Source organism: Neodiprion virginianus, chromosome 6 (assembly GCF_021901495.1).
Source record: "Neodiprion virginianus isolate iyNeoVirg1 chromosome 6, iyNeoVirg1.1, whole genome shotgun sequence".
Taxonomy (NCBI): domain Eukaryota; kingdom Metazoa; phylum Arthropoda; class Insecta; order Hymenoptera; family Diprionidae; genus Neodiprion; species Neodiprion virginianus.
This window is the reverse complement of record NC_060882.1, coordinates 23,089,782-23,114,670: the sequence shown is the minus strand read 5'-3', so window position 1 is coordinate 23,114,670 and position 24,889 is coordinate 23,089,782. Positions and strand designations below refer to the sequence as shown.

At 45.4% G+C, this 24,889-nt stretch overlaps 1 protein-coding gene across 2 annotated transcripts in view; it reads right to left on the bottom strand.

Moving 5' to 3' along the window:
- Window positions 1-24,889, bottom strand: part of LOC124307949 (uncharacterized) — a 194,043-nt gene that overhangs the window by 162,776 nt on the left and 6,378 nt on the right. The window contains exon 1 of one of the 2 annotated variants that reach the window (XM_046770189.1): window positions 22,589-22,607. The exons of the other annotated variant lie outside the window; for it this stretch is intronic. The gene's annotated coding sequence lies outside the window, so the exon portion shown is untranslated. Of the gene's footprint in view, window positions 1-22,588; window positions 22,608-24,889 lie in introns of those variants that run through there. 2 annotated transcript variants of the gene reach the window in all.

The following is a 24,889-nucleotide window of genomic DNA, read 5'->3' as shown; positions in this document are numbered from 1 at the left end:
CTATTAAAAATTGTCGAAATAAACGAAATCGCAGGATGTCCCGACTGCTCTGGCGACACCTCGGCCTCGCCTAGCTCAATTTCTAAATCCAGATACTCCAAAAATAGCCCATACCCCACGTAGGCACGATAATTGGGTACCTAACGTTTTGTCTGATAAGCAAACCTGCGGGACGTCTCACATTCTATATTCACCTGGATGAAATATATGATAAAATTATAAAAACTAACAATCCTAAAAACCACTTTAAATGAAAAAATAAAACCTCCCTTTCGGCGCGAGTATAAGTATCGATCGCACGTACGCGACGTATGCATAACGCGTGTCGCCTCGATGACGTTCTTTGATCATTTAGCGGGTTTCGATCGTGGCTGCAGGACGAGGACGCCGAATCCCTCGTACTTAATTAAGGAGCTTCATTAATCAAAGTAGAGAAACGGGAGCAGCGGCGCAGAGATTAGTCAAGGGAGAGGAGGGGGAGGGACGGGGAGGAAGTTGTAACGAGACTATAATCAAAGTAAAAAAGTGGGTTAGCTTTGTAGACGGACGGCAGGTAACGCGACACCTCCGGATAGTCGAAAAACCGGAAGGTAATAAGGCTACCGGCACCCCCGCAGGTAAGTGCAAATCACAAAGACGGATGCATGCGCCGTGAAAAAAGGGGGATGGGACGAGGACAATGCGCAGGGGACGCGTGTGCGTGCGGATATTAAGACGTACGAAGACCATCCGGTAATGAGATATCTCGATCCAGTAACGCTATCCTCTCCGGGTGTGGTCTTACAAGTGTGGCAGCACTGCACCGCTGGGATACTCCTGGGATTAATTCACCTCGGATGTGAAAGGGAGAAAAAGGAGAAAGGGGGGACGGGAAGAACCACGAGGAGATTAGAGTATCGGATCGTCTAGCTCACGTATCGTTAACACAAGGTCTACAAGCTGTATTGCGCGATATACAGGGAGGTCTCCAAGCGCGTATCTTTGCACATTTTCAAGATCGATCTTCAACTGAAAATGCCAGGAAAAATGTTAATCGCAAAGAATAGCGAGTTGGACTGACTCGGTCGTTTATCGGTGCAATTTTCATACTTCAATTATTTGCTCTGTAATTTCAAAACACGTTGAAAAATAGGGAAAACTAGCTTTTTCGAATTTTTCAAGTACCAAGTGCAAGTATACAATACCTGGTCATTTTAAGGAAATGTGCGCATGGGTAATTTGGCATTTATCACGTATGCTATGGAATTTCCATGTACTTAACATTACCACAAATAATCCAACGTAGACTCTTATACTCCCGACAGAGAAAAAAAAGGAGGTCAGGACAAAGTGGATTAAAGAATGAAACATCAAGGGTCGGAAGACGAAGTCGAAGACGTGAAAGGGATTTTTATTTTCATTTTTTTCCTCAAGTTACAACGTTCTATTTTAATCGCGATTTGCCGCCTCAACGAGTACAGTGATAAAAAAAAAAGTACCGCAAAACAATAAGAAGAAAAAAAGAAACAACGAACGAATGACGGGGGAAAAAATTTACCCTAAAGCGATGAGGGTCGCAATTTCTTGCGAATGCTAATTAAGGGCACATTCTCAAGTTTTCGTTGTTAATAATACGCGCTGTTGGATCGGTTTGTTCAGGACCTGCAGCCGTACACCACGTCTCGCTGTGAGTATAATTTCGCGAAAACTTTTCTCGCAACAAAGTCTGTAGAACGACTGACATAGGTTTCAAATACCGTAAATTATGACGCACGGTATGCCTGCGCGTAGAATAATTAATTTCTAACGATTTATCGATTTTTCAATGTTTTCCGTATCCTTGCTCAGTCGGGTATTGCTCTTCACGTTTCCGTGAGAAATCCCAAAGCCACAGGAGCAACGATAAGCAAAACTCTGCGCGGCCTGTACGGTAGAAGCTGAACGTAAACGCGGCACGTTCAACCGCCTACAATCGGAATGATCAAGTCTCCGTTCGGCACGAAGTAGTAGTAAATTTGATACGTGACAAGTGATCATAGCCGCGCCTTGTACAGTGGGCAACGTATAATACCGGGTTGCGTATGTGCGTCGGGGGGGGGGGATGTGGAGGTGGAACATCCTATCATTATCCAATGATCTACATCTGTACGCCGCGGCTCGAGATCCGCGACCCATGAACGACTCGCTCGATTGCTTATGGGAAGCTCCAGCTATCCACCGGCTCCTATCTGGCAACATCGGCTCTACGAGGTGAACCCGAAAACCGAAATATCGCCGCTCAGCGTGATTTCGATATTGATAAAACAAAAGAACAAAAAAAAAGAAAATAAAAAACTTAACGAGAAATTCCCGAGTTGGTGGGTCGAAATGACCCAATGGCAAGTTGGATTCGATAGGCCACCACGTAAGAGAATTTTATAAACGGTACCACCAAGTTTCCCAATTTTCTATCACGTCAAACATCCACGTTATACAGACAGGTGTAATGGTGGAGTAGAAAAACGACGGGCGTACATATGCAGCAAATGATTTGACGGTTTCGATGATCAAACGATGCACCCGTCAGCTCTGCAGCCCGAAACAAGTTCGAATAAGGAAAGTTAACCGGAACTTGATGCTCGTCGCGATGCCGTATCGAGTATGTACATATATATATATATATATATATATTATATATATGTAAAAGTCTGAGGCTTCGGCAGACTGCGAGCGACGTTCGAGTCGTGTTTCTCGGATGTTTCTGCAAGTGCAAAAGATAGGGATGAAAAGAGCTCTTTTTAGGGTTAGCGAGTGAAAACGAGCTGTGTATAAGACGAGGAGCTTTTTGGAACGAAGGATGCGGGAAACTGGAGGACGGGTATAACCTCGTATACGTACGGCACTTAGCCTTGCTAGCTTAAATGCCGGGCGATTTTCTCCTCTCGCGCTCGACATATCTAGCGAAAATTCGCATTTACTCCGTCTAATTTGGCCGCGAGACGAACGAGCTTCTCCGCGTCTCTGCCTGAGCTCCTCGGAAGAACTGCGGAGCCGCGAGAGAGGCGGAAGAGGACGAGAAAGTGAGAGTGAGAGTGAGAGAGTGGGAGGGGAGGGGGAGAGAAACAATTGTCACCATTTACACACACGTGTACGTAGAGATATAGACCAGCCAGCATCCTCGACGCCTCTCTGCACCCTTATGCCCGCACATCTTCGCCGACTGCAGCCTATTCGTGATTGTTTTAGCCATACGAAAATAAACGAAGCCGTCTAAATCGAGGATGTGCGGCCCCGCTGCATTTCCAAATTCCGCTCAGGAGACACCGAGGGCTTCGTTAAATCCGGGCGACCGACCGACCGGCCGGTGGATGGATGGTTGGATCGTGAGAATGCATGCCCGAAGGTATTCGACCACGAGCTCGTTATTTCACCCTTTTCTTATCGACGACTGCCGCGGCGTCCTCCTTGCTTTAATTACAGGAAAGATCGATACTTCATCCCAAATTGTCCCGACTGATTGTCCGTTTTTTCATAAGCCGAGAAGTGATTCTCGCATTGCACGGATTACCGGAAAAAGCACGGGAAGTCCACAAGACCGTAAATGTAACTGAAACTCTGCGTCGCATAACTTGACCGTGATTATTTTTTCGAAGGGGCGATAAAGATATTAAATTACCAAATTTCCGCGTCAAGGAGAACAAAGTACGTATTTTGTTGAAAGTAAACTTTACAAATAGGATGTAATATTAGTGTGAAAGTGATTCGCAATTGATAACTTGAGCGATTTTTATTTCACTTTGACAACGCAGACGCCATTGTTTAATACATTTTATCAAAACAAGTTAACCACCAAGTTGAATATTATATGAATTAAACACCTATTTTTTCCCCGTTCAACATTTTTTTTCGATTTCTAAAGCTTCGAACATTACAGAATTCCGCAAAACATTGTGAATAATATTGTACAATTTTTACTCTCTAATAACGATATGCATTAGCCTAGCGAATCTCAAAGAAACTGACGTCAGAAACGACGTAAGCTTGCAGTTAATTATCGTTACACTTTAATGATAAGGCTATCCGCGGAAACGATCCTCCGTAAATTATTTACAACGCGATTCAGTTACACCCTCGAACTTTTAATTACAAGGACGGTATCAGGCGAAGTGATACCATAAACAAGGGAAAATCTTTGAGAAAATCTATAATCTTGTTCTTCGTCTCGCCCGTTAGGAAAACCGATCAATGAAGCGTCCCGGCATTACAGCGAACAAAGACAGTTTTCTGCATCCACAAAAAGCGAAGCTATTCGTTCCGAAAATTTGAAAAACTGTGTGAAGATACAACGCGATATTTTCATCCACCGCAAAAAGGGTTCATATATAATGCATCTTATACGTTCAGACTGATAAAACGACGACGGAGAAATGCCCCTCTGAGGTCTAATTTTAGCAAAGAACCTCATTACGTGTATACCTGCCGGAAATAAAATGAAAGAAAAATTATTCAAAAACTGGGCTGTTCCCAGAGATCCCGTTAAAGGGGGAACATAGTAATAATCGTAATGAGAATAACAATAATGATAATAATAACGAGTGTACGCACAGAGCTGAAAATTTTCTAACGAAATAGGTCATGCCGGAATAAAAATTTGACAAATATTAAAAAAAAACAAATACAACTGCAAAAGTCCTTCTAACGATTCGTTTTCAAAGGAAAAACCAATTAACCGATACAAGCCGATTTGCTTTAGCTGGAAATATTCCATGCCATCGGGGTTTTGGGTAATTTTGGATAATTTTGGGTAATTTGCTAATTTCAATACATAACAAGTAACAAAATATAACAAAAGCTGTGCGTGTGTGTAGAGAGAGCCGGGACTTTGACAAGGGATCGGCTGTACTCGGTTCCGCGGTAGACCGACGACCTTGTCCAGCATATCGCAGGATGTCACGCTTCCTACGCCCGCGTGGCTGTATCTGGTCTGGGAATTCCATTGATTGAGAATTTATTTACACCGCTGGAACAGCGGCGGCAGCGAGCTTGCAAAATCCGCGTCTGCAGGGGACGTTCGTCCCGCGAGGTCGAAGTGCGAACTTGATAATAAATTCCAGGGACCACCGATCGGCGTTTACCGTACGAGACAACCGACTCTTGGGGACTATTTTATCTTCAATTATCTCACATACGCGTGTTGGAATGTGGGTTTCGACCGTACTCTAACTCCAGTTGAGCGTATTATATCGGCTGGGTGAAACAGTTTCGATAAGGCGAAGTGAAAAAAAACACACACACACACAGACACAAGAAAATTGTATACATGAAGAAATTGGCAATTTTGGTTTTATCGATTGCGAAGCACCTTGTGATTAATTAACACTTACAGTCACGTAATTCAGTTTTTTTTTTTTTTAACATCGAAATGCCATTATACGTTTCCTATTCATTTTTCGACGCTACATGCGAATCTAATGTCAATAATTTAATAAAAGAAATTGTTCTTCAATGAGATTTATATGAATGTTTGTTTTGAGACAGTACGATTTTAACGCGAGAATAGGTGTGACCCCCAATACTATCTACATACACCCCTAAGGAGGATCAAAACTACCCCTGTGCATTGAAATTTGAAAATCTAATGGCCATTCAGAGATCTCAGCGTTTTTAGTGTACATTTATTATCAAAATCTCCACTAACGAACTAAGTTCACGAAAGTACGTTACTTTTTTTTGCACATGTTTATTTATAAAAATTATTAACAATTGTGGATTCACAAAAAAAAACTGAATCATTCTAAAGTTTGTATATTTTTTGTCTGAAAATGCAAAACTCAGAATTTTGCATGAAATATAAAAAAAGGACAGAAACAAGGATACCACCAAAGTGGCTTCTGTGACTAAAAGGGTTGAAGCTTGACCACCGGTTGGCCCCTGATCTATATCATATATTTTTGAATTACAACAATGAAATAAACATGCACTCAAGGGCTTGTTAGACAATTTTCAACTCAATACCTCATTTGGGTTATTGCCCACACGAAGAGTCGTTTCGTATCAATATCTGATTTATTGCTTATCCATGATTGCGATAAAATATACGAATTTAGGGATAATTGAGGTGCTCTAAAAGTCATTCCTACAGTAATAGAAGATATTACTAAACTATTTTATAAAATAGTACCAATATGCGTGCCTGCACGTGAATTTATACGCCAGAATTTCCATTAGATTGAACATTTTTCATCATTTTCAAATACTCACAATTTGTCTTTTTTTTTACCAAATATCCGGCAAACCTATTCAAATGTAAACATTGACAGCTATAACTTTTATTAAAAAAACTGACATTCCGTACCAGTTACAACAAACGGATATTGCCGATAAGCGATGAAATAATTTTTATAAGCTTAAAGACTTGCACGGATTTCGTGCGCAACAAATTGCACATCTGCGGTGTTGTAAACATTTGAAACTGTGCATACACGGTGAGATTTACTTGTTGAGTAAACAAGAATCCAATATACACCACTTTCCACGAAATGAAAATATTGAAACAATTTTTACCATGAATTTCCCGATACCGTGACGTTGACAACCTCGCCTTGGACTCGTCGGCGAGTCCATCGAACGGACCCGCGTAACGGAAGCAGGCGGCGAGAGTTTGAAATGTAATTAAACCCGTCAATGCGTGTTCCGGCTGACGAGCTTTGGCGAAAGCCAACGGAGTGAGCTTTCGGCGCATGGCTAATTGTAATAAACAAAAAGTCCCCGCGTACCGCCGGTAATTCCGGGCGCAAGGGCGGACAGACGCGTCTTGAATTCATCGTCGTCGGTACGAAACTCCGAACAACCTCAAACACACGCGATACAGGTGTAGGTACTGTAACCCACCGTGTTACAAGCGGAGAACTCAGGGTGGTCCCTCGTGTCCTGGGGCATAGGAATCCTTGTCGAGTCGCGGCCGGCCCTACGTCGTAATAACAGCACATACGAAGGGCTGCCCGACGCCGTTTAATCATACTACGAAATATAATTCAATACCGAACGCCGTTTCTCCGGGGAAAACTGAAAGCCGGAGGGGTGGCAGGCCGGGGGCACTAAAAATGACGGAGGTCCAACCTTCGACCCGGGTTGAACCACCCTCGGTGTTTTCCCACCGACACCGCGGGTGCAGGCGTGGTTATAACGCGGTTTTGGTCAATTTCCAATCTACGTAAATTACAGACACCAAATACCCGTTAACGCTCAGGGAATTCACCATTCTCTACCTGTTATTCAATCGTCCCTTGTGCGTCAAACGTTTCCCGTTTCTAAAATCGAGACCGACTGAGGTGACGAAATCCTCCCCACAACCGAACAACCGAACGAAAATTTATGTATTCTTGAGTTAATTAATCGTCATTCTTGGCTACGATGACGTCAGCTTCGATCGATTGTTGTTTCGTCTAAATTATAAGAAATCGGAAAAGTTTATCTTATCGCTTGCACTTTGTTCTCAAACATTTTCCTGCGTACGGTGAAAAAATTTATGATGTTTCCAAAAATGATGAATGTCCAAAAATGAAGAAAACAAAAACGTCACAAATTCTAGCACACGTGCCTGACATCAACCTGACACTTTCCTCATATTTCTCGACGTTTCAGCGAATTTCAGAATTTCCATGAGAACTAAACACCATCCAGGCGACTGTTTCCATTCTTCTTCTGCTTGAACATCCACCGTTTTGGATAGCTGAAAAAAACCAGAGTCGGAAACTGGTAGAATTGCCGCGCTCCGACCAAGAGTTCCCGGAATCATGCAGAAGTACGCTGCAGCAAATCGATGAGCGTCAGTTCTGAATCTCGTTGTTTGCCGTCTACGAGGAAACGCGCACATCTATATGCCCCATAAACTGGAAAAATATATCCACACGGGAGGAACCGGCCGCGGCATGTGAGCAAAGAAACGTTTCGGGCTCCTGAAATGTGGTAATAAAGATATAAGGTGGCATTTTATAGGCTCCGCGGGCTGCTGTTAGGTCAGAAAGCCAAGGCATAACGGCCAGAGAGCCCCTCGGGCTAGCAATGATGGCTCTGAACGAACCGTAGAACCGTCGATGATTGGTGACGGTTTCACTTTGGTTCTTTGGCTCTTCCCTCAGTTTCGCTCCCATCTACGTTGACTTTATCCATGACCTGCACAGCCGGGTCATTGCCACATTTGTGCTATTCTTCGTTTACAATTTTTCTAATCTGCACCCTCTGTTACACGGCTGCATACGGCACGCGATAGTGAGAAAATATGACTAGGAATACAATTTTTCGGCAATTCGTGACGCTTTTTCTCCTCGACGTAATTTTCATACCTCGTATGTACACAGGCGATATAGGGAAGAAAAATGTCGCGGATTTTTACGGTTTCCGGTACGATTTTCAAAGATTTCTTTGTCTCGGTTTGATGACGTCACAAAGTATGAGGTAACCAATCATTTTCCGGATGCGTACCCCTTTATACGATGCCTTTATGGAACGGCATTAGCCGCAATTTTCCTTACGTCGACATATTTTATGACCAAGATAACTCTTTTCCACGGCGTTTATTGGGGATCACTGAGGAACGGGCTTCCTGGTCTTATTCATTTTTTCTCTCCTCTCAGCTCCCGGTCTCGTACTTTCTTTGTTCTCTTTCCTCTTTGGTACCAATTCTTCCTCTCCCTCTCCCTCTCCCTCTCATTCTCTTCATCATTTTCCTCATACAAATCTAGGCAATCTCGGGAAACATTTTGCCGATTTAAATTCGCGGGCACAACGGTAATCCTTCGAGATTTCACCAGACGCACACGGAAATTTCTTGCTTCCCTTGATATTATCCGTCTGCAGGCAAACGCGCACTTCGGTATATCCGATACGGACGCGTTTCTCTGAAGGTAACTATATCCTTTGCAAGGTAACCCCATACCTCGTTACGTTTCTAGAATTTCATCTCTCGATGAAAGTAAAAAACCTGTAATAATAATATACAGGACTAGACCATTTTCGCGAGTCAAGTGTCAGTTCCGTAGATTCGAATGTCACGTTCCGATTTCAAAGGCCCGCTCGGATTCATTATTGAAAAGTAATACAACTACTGAAGACGGATGCCAGAGAAAAAAAACTCGAGCTTGAATCTGATACAAAAATTGATCAAGTCGTTATACATTGGCGCCGCGGGCGAATGCTGAGGGGTTGGATATATAATACGATACGCTTTTGTAGGGAGCCGCAGCAGCTGTTGCCGGAGGATCACATTCGCGAGATAAACGCCATTTTTTTGTTCGTAAAAAGTCATCGCGAAATTATTGCGATCAAAAATGCGAGAGACACGTTCGTTAATTGAGAAGCAAAAGGCAAATTGATTGCACGGCGATTCTTCGGCGCGAAGAGCGAACGATCCGTTCAAGTGCGGAGTTGCGTATACGCAACTAAAAGTATAAAGCAAAGTAATCTAACGTAATAAAGATATATTAGATTTCCTCCCCTCTCTTTCGCAAGCCGCCATTTTAAACTCGTTTCCGGAAAATCTGAGTTTGAGAACCTCAGCCCTTATACTTGTCCTCCGTAATGGTAAGTTGAAAAATTGCCTTCAAGAATTATTTTTTCAATATTACCACGAGGCCGCGGCACAGCTGTGCTCCCGCGTTGTAGGTACCATTTGCTCTTGGGCCATTGTTGTTGCCTTTGCTGCAAGAGGAAGCCGCTGGTGTGTGGAGGTATATCTAACTTGATGCGCGATACGATAAATTATAAAGAATGTTTCACAAGCTAAAGGGTGCCCGTGTGCCTCGAGACTAACCTAGCCCAAATAGACCAAACCAAACCCTAAGCTCGACGATTTATCGACAGACTTTTTGAACCGCAACAAATCTTCGCAACTTCCAGCCGCGGCTACCTCGCGTATTTTCTTTTTTTACAATTTAATCTATAATCTGATACTTCCTGCATGTGACTCGAGACCGGAAGGATTTCGGTCGTAAATAGATGAGCAAATACATCGCAACTTGTTAAACAGACCGTGTTATATACTCTGATAAAGAACGTGTACAAGTGGGTGAGTACCTATATCTGCAGGTAAGGAAAAATTTTATATACTTCATAAAGTTTTAAGCTCCGTTTCAACAACGTCAAAATTACAACGTCAACTTTAGAACTATCGGCGAGATGTTCCCATTGAAACTTTCAAAACGCTTGCGCTTTGGAGTGATAGATTTATATGGGGGGAGAGAGAGAGAGAGAGAGAAAGAGAAAGTAGCCACATCTGAGTCAGCTTAAGATTAATAAAATCAGGAAACGGGATAGATGATGAATTCACTTCTAACCCAAGTTTAAGCTCCTAGCGGTATCGCTAAGCAATGGAATCGGAAATAAAAATGACAACGCTATCGCTTATTCTTAATTTTTCATTTTTCCGTTGTGCACTCGACTAGATTTCTGGTAATAGACGAGCCTCGTGTTAGCCGTCATGTTTGTTATAACGTGTCTTCCCGTTCGGGTCTCCAGTTCCGCAACACAATGCGGAAGCTGTTCTCGAACCGCGTCAAAAATTAATCAAAGTGGTTAAATACGTAAGCGCTGGAAATTCAAGGACTTCAAAATTAATTATAAACGGCTGGTAGAGGGGTCGCTCCTCTATTTGACATTGTTTGGCTTCTCTATGAGCTCTATTCATGCAAGATTCCATCACCCCGCGTTGCTTCTGAGACGTTCTCCGGGGTTTCGATTCGAAACTTCAAAGGTAGCACTTACGACCGAGCCGACGACGAACGATCGAGCTTATTATTAATTAGCCGTCTTTGCGGCTTTACGGGTCCATTCGTAAGGTGGTCTGTTGGTTGATTCGACTCAAACGCCATACCAACCAAGTATTGCCGGCCACGAAACATTAATTCAGCCTCGTTTGACGGTTAGTGATTAAGCCGCTTTCACCTGCCTGCAAGAGGGTAAGCATGGCTCCAGCTTTGTTTACCACTTATCCCAGGTTATTTATCGACTCACCTCTGACACGATGCACGACATCGGTATAAAATGAAAAATAATTTATACCCATTGTGATATTCCCGTATGTGGTTACTTCCGCCAGTTTCTAGATAGTCTGGTGAAACCCAGAGTGTCACGTTTCGGGTACAGACGGGATACTGTTTCGTTTTTGAAAAGTGGAAAGTCAACTGCTCCGTCAAAGTCTCGACTCAAGCCCAATCGACCATAACTTCACGCAGTATGAACAGCGATTGTCTTCCTGACCACACCTCGATATTGATTAAATTCAACTTTGGAAACAGTATATCGGTAGAATTCCGTGAATGCGACCGAAGTTAAATTTTACACGCAGTGAGTACCTCAGATATAACTTTGGTTGTCTATTTGCCGGCGAAGCGTCAGTCGCACCGTTTACCTTCACGGAATCCTCCCGGTATAGGTCCGGTATTTTTCGTGTTCAAATTCCAACATTCTAAAACTCCGTTTCGTTATTAATTTCTACCGTTAATCTGAAAACTGAATTATGATCAAGTAAGAAGTATTCACGGGTCTACGGTACATAGTGTAACAAAATCAATATTTGTTAGTTTCAAATGTCATCTTAAGCTGGTGTGGATGTACAGGATGAGCAAAACGTGAGCAGCGGCATGCAATACCCTAGATAATCAAGAACCAGGATTAACTAATTAGTGCGCGACGCGTCAGGTTCCCTGCGGTAAACTGCGCTCATTTACATCTCAGGAAATGGTCGCTGTGTGAAAATCGTTACTAATGACGCCATAAAACCTCTGGATGTGGCATATGCATGAAATTTGGTCCTCGAATGAAAGACTGTCAATTAATTTTTCTTTCTCTCTCTCTCTCTCTCTCTCTCTCTCTCTCTCTCTCTCTCTCCCTCTCTCTGCAAGTCTGTAAGTACTGCCTGCACGCTTTCATTTCGCACCTCCTTTTCCGAGCTTTTTCTGCCTCTTTCTGCCTTCGGGCCTTTTTGTTTGCAGACCCCTTGCACGCTTTTTCTTGCAAGTCACCTCTGGCTTGCTTATCTCCACGTCCAGCTGCCTCTCTCACGCCCTTGCTGCACTTTTCTGGTTTGGATTTTTGGGCTACCTGGGTCTACCTAACCTGCACCTGTCATCTGTCACCGGCTTTTTTTCTGCGCATGCCTGGGTCTGTTTACTTCTCCATCTCCCTCTGGCTGGGTCTCTCTCTATAGCCTGACTGTGGCAGTTGTGGCTGTTTACTGTTTACCTCTCTATCTCCGTCTGGCTGGGTTTCTCTCTATAGCCTGACTTTGGCAGTTGTGGCTCCATCTGCCGGTTTTATCGGCACCGTCGCTTTCTCTTGCCCCGCCGCCGCTTGCTCGTCCAGCCGATAAGATAAGGTAGGGAACTTCCACTCCTCGGCAGCCGGCCCAGTTGTCATGTGTCCTGCCAGACTCTGCGCTGGCTGTAACAAGCCGGTCCTTGACGCCATCCACTGCGCCCAATGCAATTCCTACTATCATCGAAGTTGTCTAAAGATTAAGGCAACCCGCACTGGCACCCTTCGTTGCTGCCGTGACACTCACTTGCAGCAGGTGCAAAATATGGAGATTGCTCAACTACCACCGTCCTCGCCTTCCGTTCCCGTGCTCGGCTCTAGCTCCGTCTTAGGCTCGCAGCCTTCCCTTTCGGCTGCTCCTACTGCCTCTGGATCTCTCCTTACCCCGGCCGTTACGTCTCACACCACGCTTCTCGAGGAAATGATGCGTCGGATCGACAGCAGATTTGACGACATTGGAGGCCGCCTCGATGGCATTGATGATCGTCTTGGCCCATTGACTGTTATGCAAGAGCAAATCGACAGAAATGCAGCCCGCATACAAGATCTCGAGCACCAAAACCGCACCCTCTCTGAGAGACTCGATGAGTTGCAGACAGCCGTCGCTGACCTTCATTGTCACCAGGCTGCTGGTCAACAGGAACTGCGGCATGCCTCCGCCCGGCTCTGTGAGGCGGAGCTCATTATTTCAGGGGTTCCCTGCCCATCCCCTGACGGCACTCGCGCAGTCATTCTGCAGGTTGCAGCCTCCCTCGGCGTTACTCTGGGAGACGAGGACGTCCTATCCTCGCGCTTCCTAGTCCCACGATCCCGTGCCCGCCGGGGTGATGCTCCGCTGCCAGTTATCGCCAGGCTCCGCTCTCGCGACTTGTGTCTCCGGCTCATTGCTGCCAAGAAGGCACACGGGATTCTCCGCACCTCCGATCTTCTCCCCCGGCGCACCACTCCTCCGCTTATCATAAATGTGAACGTGGCTCTCCCAGGTGATGTCTACAAACTTCTTGTTGCAACCCGTACTGTGGCCAAAGCTAGAGGATTTAAATATGTCTGGCATAGCGATGGTGTTGTTTTGCTGAAGTCCAGGGACGGCGAGCGTACTCGGCGTATACGCACAGTTCAAGATCTCGAGGCACTTGAGGTCGAGTCTCCCTCCGCCTCTCCCGGCGGTGGCTCTGATGCCTCTCCTTCCCGCTCAGGTCCCTCTGGCCGTCAACCTAGGCCCGGTTCCGTGCGTGGCCGTACTTTGCAACCACCCTTCTATCGTGGCTCGCGTGGTTCCACCCGCGATACACCAAGGGATGCCGTCGTCTCGCATCCGCCTCCTCTAGCTGAATGTGAGGTGCCACAGGAGGCGCGCACCAGCCCCTCCTCTGCCCACTCATCGCCTCTGTGACTTGGAACCCCGAGGTTACCGCCTGCGCCTGGATGTTCACGCTCCTCGCTCCAGATCTGCCATATTAACGCCAACTCCATCCGTGGCCACATGGACTATCTCCGCTACCATTTCGCCGCCTCCCCATACCACGTCGTCGCCGTTAGCGAGTCCTGGCTTCACACTGAAGTCTCCGACTCTTCAGTCGCTTTACCCGGTTTCTCCATCCTCCGAAATGATCGTGCTGGTAAAGTGGGCGGTGGGGTTGCTCTGTACCTCCGTAACCCACTGCGTGGACGTATCCTCGCGGCATCTCCGCCTCTATACTCTGCTCTTCCTGAGTACCTCGTGGCCGAAGTCAAAGCTCCTGGTCTGTCCCCACTTCTGGTCTCGGTAGTCTATCGCCCGCCAAAGACGGCCAACCTGGCCCTATTCGAGTCGGATTTTGACCTATACTCACCCGGTTACGCTCTCTCTATTGTCCTCGGCGATTTTAACGCGAATCAGCTCGCTGACTCCTACGAGGCTGATAACATTCGCTCATTTTGTCAGTCACACGCGCTTCACCTGGTGCCCTTCATGGCCACTCATCACACATCCACTGCTGACTCTCTTCTGGATCTCTGTCTCGTTAGTGACCCTGACGCTGTCGCTGACTTTGGACAATCGGAGACCCCCTTCATTGCTGGGCACGACCTAATTTACGTGACCCTTGCAATGCCCGCTCCCTCTAACCAGCGGCTTATCACCTCGCGCTCCTATCGTAACTTCTCAACTGAGGAGTTTGCCCGCTCTCTTGACTCCATGAATTGGGACTGCTTCTTTCCACCTGCCTCCGCTGATGAGCTGCTACAGCGTCTCCAGGGTAATCTCACCACCGCCTTGGACCTACTGGCACCCACCCGCACATTTCTCTCCAAGCGTCGCGCCCCGCCCTGGATTACCCCTGACCTGCGGGCCCTTGAGCGAGAGAGAGATGCTTTCTACCGACGGTACAAGCGCACTCGCAACGGGACTGATCTTCTCTCCTACCGCGGCTCCCGCGATGCCCTCCACAGACGCATCTCTGCGGCCCGCACCGCCTTCTATGCCGACCGGTTGTCTAATGCCTCCGGCTCCCGGGCCCTCTGGAATGAGCTTCGATCCCTCGGGCTAGCCTCCTCCCAGATTAGCGACTGTGCCGGGTTCACTCTAGATGAACTAAATGTCCATTTCGCGGCGGTCTCTTGCCGTCCTGGAGCATCTCAGGAGGTCGAGGAGTTCTTTCGCGGCCTACCCCCGCCTAGTTATGATGACACCTTATTCTACTTCGCCGACGTGTCTCCGGCTGCCCTTCACAGTGCGATCTTTCACTTCTCGTCTCAATCCCGGGGGGTTGATGACCTCTCACTCCGCAACATTAAGGACGCCCTTCCGGCCATTTTTCCATTCCTGCTGCTTCTCGTCAACCAGTCCCTGAACTCCGGTGTTTTCCCGGCGTCTTGGAAGAAGGCCCGTATCATCCCGTTGGCTAAGGTCAAGTCTCCCCCTCTCTCCAGCAGATGCGTCCCATCGCGAATTTATGCCTTTTGTCTAAGGTGCTTGAGCGTGTCGTGCTCCTTCAGATGCTGACTTATCTGGAGAGCCGCTCTCTGCTCGACTCTCGACAGTCCGGTTTCCGCCCGGGCCTTAGCACGCAAACTGCCCTTCTCAAGCTCGCTGACGATGTGCGTCGCGGCGTCAACGACCGCCTGGTCACTATCGTCGTACTTTTCGATTTCAGTAAGGCGTTCGACTCCATCCCTCACGCCTTGCTTCTCGCCAAGCTCCTGGCGCTCGGCTTCTCACAGCACGCCTTGACCTGGACATCTAGTTACCTCCGAGGCCGCTCGCAGGCAGTGGTTGGCCCTTCTGGGGAACTTTCCTCCTGGGCATCACTTGATCAAGGAGTCCCCCAGGGCTCCGTTCTGGGTCCACTGCTCTTCGTTGCTTTCATCAACGACATCGCACACGCTCTTCATCACACCGAACACCTGTTATACGCCGACGATTTACAAGTTTACCTTCAGTGCCCTGCAGCTGAGGTTCCGGAGGCCATTGCGCGCTTAAATCTCGACGTTGCAGCGGTCCAGGAGTGGTCTCGTGCTAACTCCCTCTCTCTCAACGCCTCCAAGACCCAGGCCATCATTCTCGGTAGCTCCTCGTTTGTCACTAGACTTAATGCTACGCCTCTTCCGCCAGTGGTAGTCAATGGAGTTCCTGTCCCCTTCTCTCGCACCGTGCGGAACTTGGGGCTAATTTTCGACAGCTCGCTCTCCTGGACCCCCCACGTTGATGCTGTGTCTGGGCGAGTGCACTTCGCTCTCCGCCAGCTTTCTGCCTCCCGTAAACTGCTCACTTTCTCCCTGCGCAACTACCTCGTAACGGCCTTGATCTTCCCGCTCCTGGATTACTGCTCAGTAGTCTTTAATGATATTCCTGGCGTACTTAACACCCGCCTGCAACGTCTACTCAACTGCTGTACCCGCTTTGTTTGCGGGGCTGCTAGAGATGAGCACATCACTCCTCACCGTCGCGCTCTTGGTTGGCTCTCTGTGCGTGATCGCAGACTCTACTTTCTTGGTAGCCTGCTCTTTGGCGTCCTACACACCGACGCGCCAGACTATTTGCGTGCCCTCTTTGTCGCTCGCCCTGCCAGCGCACCTGGATCCAGCAGGCTCGTGAGGGGTAGCCACATTGTCCCTCGTTTCGTCACCGAGACCTACCGCAGGTCCTTCGCGGTTTCCGGTATCCTCTTCTGGGAGTCTCTCCCTCAGGAACTGCGTGAGTCTTCCTCAGTCACCGTTTTCCGCTCCCGCCTTCGACAGTATCTGTTCGATACGGAATTTGACAGGACGTAGTCCCCCCCCCCAACCTTATCTCGCCTGACATCTTCTCCGTCCCTGGCATAGCTGGTTCTGGTTTCCTCGTCTCGTCCTCCTGTAGCTTAAGTTAGATTAGGTTTCCTAGATTTAAGCACTCTGTATCTTTTTCTTTCCACATCTAATTCTGTAACTATCTCTGTATCTTTTCTGTTCACACTCTGTCTTTGTCTAGTCTACCTGCATGTTTTCACTGTAAATGCAGGTAGTCCTGTTCTTGTCCAACATTGTCATGGACAAATAAACAAATCTATCTATCTATCTATCCCTCTCCCTCTCCCTCTCCCGCTCCCGCTCCCTCTCCCTCTCCCTCTCCCTCTCCCTCTCCCTCTCCCTCTCCCTCTCCCTCTCCCTCTCCCTCTCCCTCTCCCTCTCCCTCTCCCTCTCCCTCTCCCTCTCCCTCTCCCTCTCCCTCTCCCTCTCCCTCTCCCTCTCCCTCTCCCTCTCCCTCTCCCTCTCCCTCTCCCTCTCCCTCTCCCTCTCCCTCTCCCTCTCCCTCTCCCTCTCCCTCTCCCTCTCCCTCTCCCTCTCCCTCTCCCTCTCCCTCTCCCTCTCCCTCTCCCTCTCCCTCTCCCTCTCCCTCTCCCTCTCCCTCTCCCTCTCCCTCTCCCTCTCCCTCTCCCTCTCCCTCTCCCTCTCCCTCTCCCTCTCCCTTTCCCTCTCCCTCTCCCTCTCCCTCTCCGATCTGTGAACGTTTCAATCGCACGCTGAAAGGTAAAATGTGGACACGGTTCAGCATGCAAGGAAGCTTCAAGTGGCTCGATATCTTATCTGATTTGGTTTCGGCTTACAACAACACCAAACACCGAACCATAAGAATGAAACCGTCGGATGTCACCGTTGCAAACGAGAGGCTGTTATTACGTCAGGCGTACGGAGGGCTTCGAGCGATACCTACCATATCGGCAAAATTCAAATCTGGCGACAAAGTTCGAATCAGCAAATTCAAAAATGTCTTCGAGAAAGGTTACACTCCCAATTGGACGACTGAAATATTCACGATAAGTCGAGTGGAAAATACTCATCCTGTGACGTACAAGCTCAAAGACTACCGAGATCAACCCATCGCTGGTGGTTTCTACGAACAAGAGCTCCTCAAGGTTAAGCATCCGGATATCTATCTGGTGGAGAAGGTGCTCAAGAAGCGTGGAAGAAAAATATACGTTAAATGGTTAGGTTTTGACAATACACACAACAGTTGGATAAACGAATCGGACATGTAACTTTTGAATAAATGAATTTTTTTGTAAAAAGGTATGTGTCTCTTTATTTCATACCCGACACATGACAAGTATGCATCTTTGTTTTTTTAGACAATCAACAGACATATGCATCGTTGTACAAATTTTTTTTTATACTTCGGAGCGTTCTTGTTAACCATCCTACATAATAATATTTTATACATCATGGTACAGTTGAAAAAATTAAGCTCTACATAATAATACATCATGGTACAGTTATAAATTAAGTCCTACACAGATTACGGTAATTTATAAAGCTACGGTGCAGGCTTGTAACCCCACGGAAGCGTATCGGTCGTGTTTTGAAACACGATCCGCTTGTCGTCATTCCAGCTCAGTGCTACTTTCTGCTGTTCTACGGTATATACCTCATGCTTTCGACTCATGATCAAATGCTGATTTGAGGATAGATTTTCACGTTTCAACGCACAGTCCAAATAATCGTTGAAGGTTGTTTTTCTTAACGCTGATCCTCTAACACCTTTGGCACGTTTGTTGTCTTTTTCATCTCCCAAGACTCGGAATGCGTACAATTTAGCTCGTAACCCTACAAATTCCGACATGATTTTCCCGTTATTCTCGTCTTTCATCAAGCCGAGAACTTTTTTGTTTGCTCGAGGTATTCCGTAAACGTTGTCAAGAGGATAATCCGACGTGTCGAATTTGTGCAAGTCCTCCTTCATGTGTTCGTATATGTCGGGGACGGTAAAATTGTAAATCAAACTGTCGGTATCCGTGTACATTAATTTTGCTCGGTTGCCAAATTTCTGCTTAATGTAATTGTAATGAAAATCATAGATGTATGTTTTAGATAGATCCAGGATGGAAAAACCTGCATACAATGGTTTATTCAATTTGACTTTCGTCTTATTCATTTCGACGATAACCATCTCTTTGTCGAAAACGGTGCAGCTGTGAAAATTAGGCTTGGCTATGGTAGCTCTCGCACCGTACCGTCCATCCAATTCGGTGATCGATCGAACATCTCTGTACTTTCGCACGTTTTCCATAGTTTTACCAAAAACTGCGTTGTTCATTAGCTTGTAAAAATTTTTCTCAAATTCGTTGTCAGATTTTTTTCGCAAATCGGTATTCAAATCTATATATTTTTTGAGCCACGGGGTTTGCCTGAATTTGAGAACTCTGTGAATTTGAAGTAATTTTAAGCCTAATTGTAAGCATTGTTTCAAAACGCTGTAGTGAACAACGTAGTTTTTCTTGGAAAATAGCGTGGGCGTCAATTTTGACTGTTTATTGGTCGAAATCGGAGGTACATAGTGCTCCGGACACAATGGTAAATCCTTATGAGTTTCATGCAGTTCCGCAGGATATTCCAAATCTACCTCCAGCACGTAACCAAACTCTGCATCGTCCGAGATGGTAAGAACGTCGCATTGTCTGAAGTCTGATACCCATTCGAAGGAACTGTATGGCAGAGCAAAGCTCATAGCTGCACCGTACAAATTATTAACGTCAAAGTACATGAGATAAGATTCTTCGATCTCAGGATCGAATTCCTCTCCCATGTACCTGTTGTTGACCTTTGCATATCTGTTCGAACACTGTGATACACCACCACGAATACCTTTTTCGATAAACATAACCATGTCTATGTCGGTGAGAAGCTCGAGTTCGATGTCTGTACATTTTAACATTGCATCAAACGACAGACCGGGCGCTGTGTAGTAATGTAACGGATCCAGTTTGTACGTCATCCAACAATTCTGTCGAAAATTTTGAAAAACGTCAGCCAGTAAAAACACGTCCGTCTGTAAATACAAGTCCGAATACTCTCCCAAAGTTTGGACGTTAAAAGTTTGCCATACGTCGCACGCGTGTGCGTAATCGTCGTCTGATATATTCCGGTCGTTTAATTTTGAATAAAACTGTTCTTTGGCTGGTAAATGTTTCTCCTCGAGCTTCTCCCAACTGTCTATGTATTCGTACGGGAAGACACCTTTCCTAGTCAATAACCGAAATTTGTTCAAGCTACTGCAGAATTTACGTGTTATTGTTTTTCGGCAATCGTCCAGATACGATGATAATTTATCGAGGCTGCTAGGCATGAAATGGTACGAATCTATGAAACGGAACGTTACATCCGTTCCCTTAACGAATTTAGTGAAGGAAATGTACTTTTCTTTGTTGACAGGTAATATTTTAACAGTACCTTCGAATGACGTACCCAGGGCTTTGATCAGAAAATGCGAATCGTAACCCGAAAGATTGTGGAATATCACTGGGATGGTGTGCGAATTTTGGTAATTTAGATTACAGCTGCGGTGAGCAGCACCACGGTACTTTCCCGTGAAATGACAGTGATCCCGATGTTTCACGTCTGTGGGCGTAAACGGTTTTTCACAAATATGACAGACCGCCGACAAATCAAATTCGTTGATCTGATTGAAATTTAGTGGTTCCATCGGTACAACAGTCTTGTAATATCCCTCTAACGAAAGTGCCAATTCCTTTAACTCGTTTACAAACCATTGGATGCAAGTTTCTCCGCGATTAATTTTGAATTCTGAAAGCGAATCATCAAACGCACAATGCAGATAGTAAGCTATACTATACGGAAGATGCTTCTGATAAATTGTTCTATTTTCCCCAAAACTTTCATGTGTGGGCTGCAGTAAACATTCTAGATCTGCGTAAACGCAGAACGGAACGGTTTCTTTGTGCTTGAAATTTTTAAATTTGAGAATCTTGTCCTCTTCTGTTGGCAAGATAACTTTGGTTTTATTCAAATTCATGCAATCTACATTGTGCTTGATCAAACACCTTTCAGATTGGAAGTGTGATAGACACCTATCGCACAACCATGTACGACATTTATGTTTAGAAATTTGGGAACGTGTCAGCCGTGATAAATTCCGAATCCATGCAAAATGATGTGTTACATTCTTTTCAATATTTTCCATACTATCATCGTCATCGTCGTCGTTTTCAGACTCTATTACTAAAAGATGGATTGTAGGCTTATCAGACTTGTTTCGACTCAAATAAATGGGTACAATTTCACTACGCTTTTGTTTTTCCGCACTATCTATACCGTAAACGTTAATTGAGAGTTTGTTAAGTTTCTCAAATTTTGGAATCCGGTCTAAAAACATTGGAAAATGCAAACCTCCGTATTGTAGCACTGAGCTGAAATGTGGATACGAAGTGATTTCGCTGGGATTGTTGTTGGCTGGAAAGAGGGTTGCGGTGACCGACCAGAGAAAGCAATACGCGTCTCCGTTGCGGATGTTGACGACAGCCTTCTTATCTTGAATATCTTTGGGTAGTGGTGTGTATGTGAACACACCGCCTTGCAGTGGCACGTACTTGTTGATATTTACAGTCAAATTGATTATTTCGGTCAGCGACCAACCAGAGTCTCTCTCTTGAAAATCTTCCACCTTGGCCAACACTTTTTGCTTTACGTTCTCTTCGAACCACCCGTGTATGTCAGCTGGCTGGAGGATGATTTGGTTTCTGGTGTTAAAATATTTCATTTCCTCAACATGTTCAGCGTTTTTCGTTATATTGAATTGACAACACAAGACACAGTTTGCCTTTAAACTTCCCACTTTTCGTAGCATTTTCTTCAGTCTTGCAACGACGAGGTGTTTCGCATCTTCCAAAAACCTGTTCAAATCTTTATGCCGCAGATTGATAATGGCTCCCGTTCGAATTCGACTCTCGAAAGCTGTCTCCAAATCTTCCCACCGTACTCGATCGCTTCTTCGTCGGCTTCGTAATCCGTCACCCACTTTTTGAAATTGTTGAAATTTGACTGTCAACGATTTCAGAATTCCAATTGTAGTCAAAATTCTTGTCTTCTCCCCGATCGTTGAGGCGTTGTTGCGTAAGATTTTATTCAAAAGCCTGGTATTTTGGGTTCCGAATCGAATCCATTTTGCAATTTTTGCCGGTGACGATTTTTCAGATAAAATCTTGAACGTCGTTTCCATAATTTATATTAATTTCAAACACTTTTCGGAATCCATGTTTCTTCTTCTTTCGATCACACACACTTGACAAAGATAGAGTTGCGAAGCTTCCTCTAGAATGATCGCTCTACGCTGACCCGGTCTCTTTTATGCTAATTGCGATGTCACCATCCGGTCGATTAACGTAAAAGAATGTATTCGAAGTACGTGGAAAATATTGTTTTTCACCTGGAGCAAACTATTGGCTTACAATAAATTCTATTAATATTTTTTTCGAATGTGAAATTTCCGCTCTGGGGGTAAACTATTAGCGTGAAAGTTTACGGATCGTCATCGGCATTCCCTGTCTATCTAATTGCGATGTCACCATCCGGTCGATTAACGTAAAAGAATGTATTCGAAGTACGTGGAAAATATTATTTTTCGCCTGGGGCAAACTATTGGTTATATATCAAAAAAAATCATGGCCGCCGTCAAAATGGCCGCTATCACAAAATCAAAATTGCCGCCATCAAAAATGGCCGCCGTCAAAATGGCCGCCATCACAAAATCAAAATTACCGCCATCGAAAAAATCATGGCCGCCATCAAAAATGGCCGCCGTCAAAATGGCCGTCATCACAAAATCAAAATTGCCGCCATCGAAAAAATCATGGCCGCCATCAAAAATGGCCGCCGTCAAAATGGCCGTCATCACAAAATCAAAATTGCCGCCATCGAAAAAATCAAAATGGCCGCCATCAAAAATGGCCGCCGTCAAAATGGCCGTCATCACAAAATCAAAATTGCCGCCATCGAAAAAATCAAAATGGCCGCCATCAAGAAAATCAAAAATGGCTGCCGTCGAAATGACCGCTATTTTCAAAATGACCGCCGTGGGCACATCAGCCGGTGACGTAACAGGCGGACTGGTCGGCTTGGTCGGTAAAGAAGGTGTTTCTATCCAGAACCCCCCTTGCTTATCTACTATCGTTCATGCATTATCCACTGTGATCGCCGCGATCTGACTTCCGGCGTGACATCAACGGATGGTGGCAGGGAGTAGATCCTTCACTTCGTGTTGTCGAATTCATAAGGCAGCAGTGAAAAATATTTTCAAGTAAGTAGTTTGAATTTGGGTGAGAAATAAGTGTATTCTTGGAGTCTCGAGATAAAAAGTAGTTTCACTATAATCAGATCAATATTGAATACTAATTTGGGTAGTTCTTCAAGATCCAGAGAAGTTGAAAACAATTATAATAATGTCTAGCGAATCAAATAATACGTTAACAGAACACGAAATTTTCACCGATGACAAAGCAGTTTATCGTGTTTGTTTCGGCAAGGTATCGAATAGTTAAATGTGTGTCTCGCGACACTCAAAATCGTCCTCGCACATGTACGCACACTCGCGTGCAATGTTTACTTGCCGTCTCTGCGTCAAATCTCGCCGCTTGCCCGTGTCGCGACTCAAAACCCATCAGCTGTATCTCATGTATTGTCTACTATCTCGAAATCATGTATGTGTATAATCTATGTGTTCTCTCGCTCTGTAAAATCTTCACTCTCTGTAACGTTCTCTTGCGATACGGCCTGTATCGCCGCATCAAAACCAATAAAATTCTCGGTTACCATTAATCATCATCTCTCTCCATCTCAACATCACTTTCGTTTCATTCACGCTCGTTCTCATCACTAATTCGCGGATCCCACGTCGATGATCCATATCTTTTTGCCTTCTCTCTAAACAGTGTTCTAATAGGTTAACCTTGGTCTGAAATATTTTTCTCCATTATAGAATCGATTGAAACTTGTTTAGAAAAGTTCATTTATCATGAATTTTCATCAAAATTTATAGCCCACTAGTAGGTAATTGGCTTGCTAATTAGTGAATATTTTCAGAAGGATGTCGGCACTCATTTTGGACACACGTCATTTTGAAAACAATTACACGCAAGTTGTCCTATTGAAAGAGTGGGTCCGACAGAACGTCGCCGCGGAGCCGAAGATAAACGCCGACACGCTCGGCGACATAGTCAGGCGAGTGTTAAAACACACCGGCCGTCACGGGTCGCTGACGGTCGAATCGTTAAATGACTTTTTCGTCACCGCCGGCGGTTTCCGCCGATTTTTGACGACGGCGACGTATCTGCAAAACGAAGCGGCGGCCCTCGCCGTTTACCACATACGGTAAGCACTGATACATGGAACGTGTTCGGAAATCGACTGACAGCGCCAACTCACAATTAATTGATACTTTTCAATGAATTTAATGACGTACCCGGAAATTCTGTAGAGATACATTTTCATATGTTATTCGGGACAATTTTCTGAGTCGATTGACATATCTCTCATCCGCAGGGGAATTATTTACAAGTCAGCCTAATTATTGGGCTAGATTGATTAGACTATCAGAGGAATGGAAAGGTATCAAGATTGATCCAATCTTGGTTTTTCTGTCTTTAGGATCCAAGATGTTTTGCCGCAGGATGGCCTGATGACGGTCACTTTGCGGAAGGCAGAGCGATTGGCGAATCGTTTATTTGCGGCGCGTCTGCAGAGTGACCGTCGTTCGGCGGCCTACCGGGCGCTCTGGGCCGCCGCTGACTACGAGAAGGCGGCGCGGGACGTCGAACGTCTGAATTTTACTGCCGAAGACAGCGAGGCAGTAAAAGAATATCTCCGCCATTGTGTGTGAGTAGGAATTTATTGATCATTCTTATACGGCGTATATCACCGACTACGGAACAGTTGGAACAGGCAGCCGGGGTCAATGTTAGGCAGCAGCAAATGATATTAGGTAAATGATGTCGGTCCGAATAAAAGTTACGACTGTAACGTGCAATTGAAAGAAGAACACGAAGTACAATTTTAATGTTTGAGGGAGGACCATACTGAGACTCAAAACTTTCACATTTTTCGTCATATCGAAACTTCACTTTGATTATCTGAAAGTACTCGGAGAGCCTGAGAAATTAGGTGGTTAAACTTGAAGATCTGTTCGAAATTACAGAAAATACGTCGTAGAACATGGTATAACATTACCTAACTTCAAAATGTTTCCAGCGCATTGAATACAATATACATTCGTTCAATTATCCTGACAGAACAAGAAAAGTGCGAGAGATAATCAGAAGACGGGAGAATTCTGTGGATCGCCATTCAGATGCGCTGATCCATAAAAGTGTCGCCG